Below are 7,836 nucleotides of genomic sequence, written 5' to 3'. Positions count from 1 at the left end.
AGAAATAAAAAAAATCTACCATAGTCATTAAAATCTGAAAATAGATTTGAAAAAGTTTTGCAGATACATTCACTTTGGATAATTAAATTCCTTTCAAGTTTATGTTAGAAATTTGTGTAAATTAATTTTCATTTATTTTGGGAAACGAAAATGGGAGGAGAGAGGAGAGCAAAATACACTGCAGTTGGGCTTAGCTCCCTATCTTTATTAGATACAGATGAAAAGTTAATGTTAGTGGCTGTTTGGGACCCAGCTAGAATTCTAAGTCTTAAGATTTGTTTCTAAAAAAGATTACTGTAAAATAGGCAGCAGTTTAAAATGGCAACTGACAACAGACATCCTCTCTACCATCTGTATTTATTTTTAATATTTTCATAATTTTAATAAAGAAAGAACATTTGGGTTGGAATCTGTTTATAATTAAAGTGAATAAAAACTGGTGCAACAGAAAGATGTTCAGAGAATCTTGGTTTTTCCTTAAGGGCTCATAATCACCCTTGTAAAATAAAAGCTCTCATAATATCCCCAGGTTTCTGGGAAATTTAGCTGTCATCATTGATGATGCTAATTGATTTCAGAAGTCATGATTTGATGGGAAAATAAACCCATTTTGCACTTTCTACAAAACAGGCAAAAAAACACTCCGGGGTTTCCATCTATGACTTCCCTTAGTGTCTCATTTGAACTGTTTGATGTAAATACCTCTTCAGTGATGCTGAAAAGAAGAGATGCTGTCAAAGCTAAGCCACACAGATGTTAAAAAATATTTTCAGCGGGATGTTTTTGTAGTAAACTATTGAGAAACATTACTTCTGTTTGGACTTCTGTTCACCAAGAAAACAATCTTGTAAAAAGAAGTCAAGGTCTCCCTCTGCTGGCAGAAGCTCTATAGTTCTCTCAAATTTTCCCACTATTTTGGGTGGATATTTCTTTGTAATAATTTCAAGCCCTTGTTTTCAGGAATGGGGTGAAAGAGTCTGAGACACAAGAGGTTGTGAAAACCATGAGGCTTTCTGTGTGACATTGAGTACTTCTACACACAGGAACCCATTATGTATCATCAGCTTTAGATGCCCCCAATTCCTTGTAAAGCTACACTTAATGTGTGCTTCATTGCAACCAAGCTATTTACAAAAACCTAAGACAACATATTAGGACTTTTAAAGTAGAAGAATTAAAGATCACTTCAAATAAAAAGAAACTGATACTAAAATTACAAATATATTCACTCTCTACTCACCTAAAAATGGAATATAAACTATATGTGTGCGTGCTAAGTTGCTTCAGTCATGTCCAACTCTTTGCAACCCCATGGACTGTAGCTTGTCAGACTCCTCTGACCATGGGATTCTCCAGGCAAGAATGCTGAAGTGAGTTGTCATGCCCTCCCCCAGGAGGTCATCCCAACCCTGGGAGCAAACCTGCAACTCTCTACGTCACATTGGCAGGCAGGTTCTTTACCATTAGCACCACCTGGGAAGCTCTATCAGTTCAGTTCAGTCACTCAGTCGTGTCTGACTCTTTGTGACCCCATGAATTGCAGCACGCCAGGCCTCCCTGTCCATCACCAACCCCCGGAGTTTACTCAAACTCATGTTCATCGAGTCGGTGATGCCATCCAGCCATCTCATCCTCTATTGTCCCCTTCTCCTCCTGCCCCCAATCCCTCCCAGCATCAGGGTCTTTTCCAATGAGTCAACTCTTCGCATGAGGTGGCAAAAGTACTGGAGTTTCAGCTTCAGCATCAGTCCTTCCAGTGAACACCCAGAACTGATCTCCTTTAGGATGGACTGGTTGGCTCTCCTTGCAGTCCAATGGACTCTCAAGAGTCTTCTCTAACACCACAGTTCAAAAGCATCAATTCTTCGGTGCTCAGCTTTCTTCACAGTCCAACTCTCACATCCATACATGACCACTGGAAAAACCACAGCCTTGACTAGATGGACCTTTGTTGGCAAAGTAACGTCTCTGCTTTTTAATATGCTGTCTAGGTTGGTCATAACTTTCCTTCCAAGGAGTAGGCGTCTTTTAATTTCATGGCTGCAGTTACCATCTGCAGTGATTTTGGAGCCCAGAAAAATAAAGTCTGACACTATTTCCACTGTTTCCCCATCTATTTCCCATGAAGTGATGAGACCAGATGCCGTGGTCATAGTTTTCTGAATGTTGAGCTTTAAGCCAACTTTTTCACTCTCCTCTCCACTTTCATCAAGAGGCTTTTTTGTTCCTCTTCACTTTCTGCCATAAGGGTGGTGTCATCTGCATATCCGAGGTTATTGATATTTCTCCCGGCAATCTTGATTCCATCCTGTGCTTCCTCCAGCCCAGCGTTTCTCATGATGTACTCTGCAAATAAGTTAAACAAGCAGGGTGACAATATACAGCCTTGACGTACTCCTTTTCCTGTTTGGAACCAGTCTGTTGTTCCATGTCCAGTTCTAACTGTTGCTTCTTGACCTGCATACATGTTTCTCAAGAGGCATGTCAGGTGGTCTGGTATTCCCATCTCTTTCAGAATTTTCCACAGTTTATTGTGATCCACACAATCAGAGGCTTTGGCATAGTCAATAAGGCAGAAATACATCTTTTTCTGGAACTCTCTTGCTTTTTCGATGATCCAGTGGATGTTGGCAATTTGATCTCTGGTTCCTCTGCCTTTTCTAAAACCAGCTTGAACATCTGGAAGTTCATGGTTAATGTATTGCTGAAGCTTGGCTTGGAGAATTTTGAGCATTACTTTACTAGCGTGTGAGATGAGTGAAATTGTGTGGTAGTTTGAGCATTCTTTGGCATTGCTTTTCTTTGGGATTGGAATGAAAACTGACCTTTTCCAGTCCTGTGGCCACTGCAGAGTTTTCCATATTTGCTGGCATATTGAGTGCAGCACTTTCACAGCATCATCTTTCAGGATTTGAAACAGCTCAACTGGAATGCCATCAGCTCCACTAGCTTTGTTTGGAAGCTCTATGGTCATTCATAAATATCCTCTTGTATTAAAACTGCAGAAGGATTTACTAATGTGAATCGTAGCCATGACCAAAACTGAATTTTAATTGCTTTTTTTTTCATAATTTCACCTTTATTTTATGGCTAAATAATCATACCCCCTGATACAGATGATTTTGATCCCTCTTCCTGTTTCTGAGGGGAAAAGTTAGGTGACACCACAGCCTGTCTTCCATCTGTAAAGTCATATTTTGAGGGGCAGGATGCTTGCATCCCAGTTCCACTTCTACTCACTGCCTTTGTAACTGGGAGAAGTTACAATCTGGCCTTGGTTTCATCAACTGTAGATGGGGATAACAGTAATAATAGCTATTCTGTAGTGTAACTGTTAGGACAAGTGTGGGTTTGAATAACACCCTTGGACTGTTACTGCTATATTTGGTGCACAGGCTGCTACTATTGTTCCACTGATAGGGTATGCAAAGGCAGCTTGTCAATTACATATTCCTAAACAGCAGAAAGATTTTTTTAAAGTATGCTGAATAACCAGTATTATACAAGAATCTGTATATAATAGAGGCTTCTGGAAGATTCCTTGGAAATGGAAAATATAATTCAACACATATTAAACACCAAAATATGTAAGACTGTGCTCGGTGCTACATATGTGGGTGTAAAACACAAAGTTTAAAATCTAGGAAGCTAGACAAGGCAAATACACCCATGACCATATGAGACAGAATACAATAAGCACTAAATAACTCCAGAAAGAATGAAAGGATGGAGCCAAAGCAAAAACAACACCCAGTTGTGAATGGGACTGGTGATAGAAGCAAGATTTGATGCTGTAAAGAGCAATATTGCATAGGAACCTGGAATGTTAGGTCCATGAATCAAGGCAAATTGGAAGTGGTCAAAAAGGAGATGACAAGAGTGAACATCGACATTCTAGGAATCAGTGAACTAAGATGGAACTGGAATGGGTGAATTTAACTCAGATGACCATTATGTCTACTGCTGTGGGCAGGAATCCCTTAGAAGAAATGGAGTAGCCATCATAGTCAACAAAAGAATCCGAAATGCAGTACTTGGATGCCATCTCAAAAATGACAGAATGATCTCCATTCATTTCCAAGGCAAACCATTCAGTATCATGGTAATTCAAGTCTATGCCCCAACCAGTAACGCTGAAGAAGCTGAAGTTGAACAGTTCTATGAAGACCTACAAGACCTGCTAGAAGTAACACCCAAAAGAGATGTCCTTTTCATTATAGGGGACTGGAATGCAAAAGTAGGAAGTCAAGAAACACATGGAGTAACAGGCAAATTTGGCCTTGGAGTACGGAATGAAGCAGGGCAAAGGCTAATAGAGTTCTGCCAAGAGAACGCACTGGTCATAGCAAACACCCTCTTCCAACAACACAATAGAAGACTCTATACATGGACATCACCAGATGGTCCACACCAAAATCAGACTGGTTATATTCTTCACAGCCAAAGATGGAGAAACTCTATACAGTCAGCAAAAACAAGACCGGGAGCTGACTGGGGCACAGATCATGAACTTATTGCCAAATTCAGACTGAAATTGAAGAAAGTGGAGAAAACCACTAGACCATTCAGGTATGACCTAAATCAAATCCCTTATGACTATACAGTGGAAGTGAGAAATAGATTTAAGGGACTAGATCTGATAGACAGAGTGCCTGATGAACTATGGATGGAGGTTCATGACATTGTACAGGAGACAGGAATCAAGACCATCCCCAAGAAAAAGAAATGCAAAAAAGCAAAATGGCTGTCTGAGGAGGCCTTACAAATAACTGTGAAAAGATGGGAAATGAAAAGCAAAGGAGAAAAGGAAAGATATACCCATTTGATTGCAGAGTTCCTTAGAATAACAAGGAGAGATAAGAAAGCCTTCCTCAGCGATCAATGCAAAGAAATAGAGGAAAACAATAGAATGGGAAAGACTAGAGATCTCTTCAAGAAAATCAGAGATACCGAGGGAACATTTCATGCAAAGATGGGTTCAATAAAGGACAGAAACGGTAGGGACCTAACAGAAGCAGAAGATATTAAGAAGAGGTGGCAAGAATACAGAGAGGAACTGTACAAAAAAGATCTTCATGACCCAGATAATCACGATGGTGTGATCAATCACCTAGAGCCAGACATCCTGGAATGTGAAGTCAAGTGGACCTTAGGAAGCATCACTATGAACAAAGCTAGTGGAGCTGATGGCATTCCAGTTGAGCTGTTTCAAATCCTGAAAGATGATGCTGTGAAAGTGCTGCACTCAATATGCCAGCAAATATGGAAAACTCTGCAGTGGCCACAGGACTGGAAAAGGTCAGTTTTCATTCCAATCCCAAAGAAAAGCAATGCCAAAGAATGCTCAAACTACCACACAATTTCACTCATCTCACACGCTAGTAAAGTAATGCTCAAAATTCTCCAAGCCAAGCTTCAGCAATACATTAACCATGAACTTCCAGATGTTCAAGCTGGTTTTAGAAAAGGCAGAGGAACCAGAGATCAAATTGCCAACATCCACTGGATCATCGAAAAAGCAAGAGAGTTCCAGAAAAAGATGTATTTCTGCCTTATTGACTATGCCAAAGCCTCTGATTGTGTGGATCACAATAAACTGTGGAAAATTCTGAAAGAGATGGGAATACCAGACCACCTGACATGCCTCTTGAGAAACATGTATGCAGGTCAAGAAGCAACAGTTAGAACTGGACATGGAACAACAGACTGGTTCCAAACAGGAAAAGGAGTACGTCAAGGCTGTATATTGTCACCCTGCTTGTTTAACTTATTTGCAGAGTACATCATGAGAAACGCTGGGCTGGAGGAAGCACAGGATGGAATCAAGATTGCCGGGAGAAATATCAATAACCTCGGATATGCAGATGACACCACCCTTATGGCAGAAAGTGAAGAGGAACAAAAAAGCCTCTTGATGAAAGTGAAAGAGGAGAGTGAAAAAGTTGGCTTAAAGCTCAACATTCAGAAAACTATGACCACGGCATCTGGTCTCATCACTTCATGGGAAATAGATGGGGAAACAGTGGAAATAGTGTCAGACTTTATTTTTCTGGGCTCCAAAATCACTGCAGATGGTAACTGCAGCCATGAAATTAAAAGACGCCTACTCCTTGGAAGGAAAGTTATGACCAACCTAGACAGCATATTAAAAAGCAGAGACGTTACTTTGCCAACAAAGGTCCCATCTAGTCAAGGCTGTGGTTTTTCCAGTGGTCATGTATGGATGTGAGAGTTGGACTGTGAAGAAAGCTGAGCACCGAAGAATTGATGCTTTTGAACTGTGGTGTTAGAGAAGACTCTTGAGAGTCCATTGGACTGCAAGGAGAGCCAACCCAGTCCATCCTAAAGGAGATCAGTTCTGGGTGTTCACTGGAAGGACTGATGCTGAAGCTGAAACTCCAGTACTTTTGCCACCTCATGCGAAGAGTTGACTCATTGGAAAAGACCCTGATGCTGGGAGGGATTGGGGGCAGGAGGAGAAGGGGACAATAGAGGATGAGATGGCTGGATGGCATCACCGACTCGATGAACATGAGTTTGAGTAAACTCCGGGAGTTGGTGATGGACAGGGAGGCCTGGCGTGCTGCAATTCATGGGGTCACAAAGAGTCAGACACGACTGAGTGACTGAGCTGAACTGAATTGAGAGGACTTTGAAAGATGAAAGGAGAGATGGTATGAGATGATTCATGTGGGAAACAATGAGGAAACGTGTCACTGAGGAGGGAGTACTTGTCAGAGATGATTCTAAGGTTTTGCTGGTTGGGAGAGTTTAGGTACAGGACCTACTTCAACTGGCTCTGTCACTTAACAGCTGTGTGATGTCTGACGAGTCACAATACCTCTCTCAGCCTCCTTTTCTTTTTCTATAAAATGGAGACAGCTACCCTATAGGGCTGCTCTGGAAATTATAGAAGATGGAGCAGCCAGATAATAAACAGCAGCCAGCCAATAAACGAGCTATTATCATTGTTTAGACTAAAGTTCTTGAACTCTGGCTGCATTTTAGAATCACTCAGAGAGCTTTTAAAAAATATTAATTCCCTTTTTCCACCCCAAACCAGCTAAATCAGAATCTTCAAGAGTGACGCCCAGGCATCAGTTATTTTTTAAAAAGTTTCCCCAAGTGATTTCTAAACATATAGATTCTTGGTGTTCAACTGTGGTCTGCTTGGCGACTTCAGCTGGGAGTTTGCTAGAACTGTAGGTTCTTGGACCCACACTGGACCTTCTGAATCTTCATGCTATAACTAGGTCCCCCGGATTCTCAGATGTCAAGGTTTTTGGTACGTTGCCCACACTAAGTAGAAAAGGAGAAGGTTCAGTGTATGTACCACAACCCCCCTTTTTTTCCTTTAGATATTCATAAAGGAGGAGGGGGAAGCCAGCTGATATATTCAGAGTTGGCATATGTGCGTCACAACAGTCCCTTAATATTACTATGAAACCTTACACTTAGCAAAAGACCTTCACCCGTGTTACTTCACTTGAGTCTAGCTAAGAATAGTCCTGGAAGTTAGGCATCATTGTCCTCATTTTACAGCTATAAACTGAGGTCCAAAGAGCCCAAATGGCTCAAGATACCCCAGTCGCAAATAGGGAGGCCACGGTAGGAACCCAGACAGCAAACCACCCAGACAGCTATTCGAAGGATGGCCCTGAACTTGAATTTGCGGCAATCAGAATTTTGCTACAGTAAATTCACAAGAGAAGATTCTAACTACCTTTTTCCTGCCGGGGCCGCGGAATTATCTGAGCGGTCGCTCGGCAACTGCGTCGACACCAACTTTCGACCAATCCGCAAACTGCTGGCACGAGGACTTCTAGGCATCAATAG

Source organism: Cervus canadensis, chromosome 10, assembly GCF_019320065.1.
Source record: "Cervus canadensis isolate Bull #8, Minnesota chromosome 10, ASM1932006v1, whole genome shotgun sequence".
Lineage (NCBI taxonomy): Eukaryota > Metazoa > Chordata > Mammalia > Artiodactyla > Cervidae > Cervus > Cervus canadensis.
Note: the sequence above shows the minus strand (reverse complement) of the source record.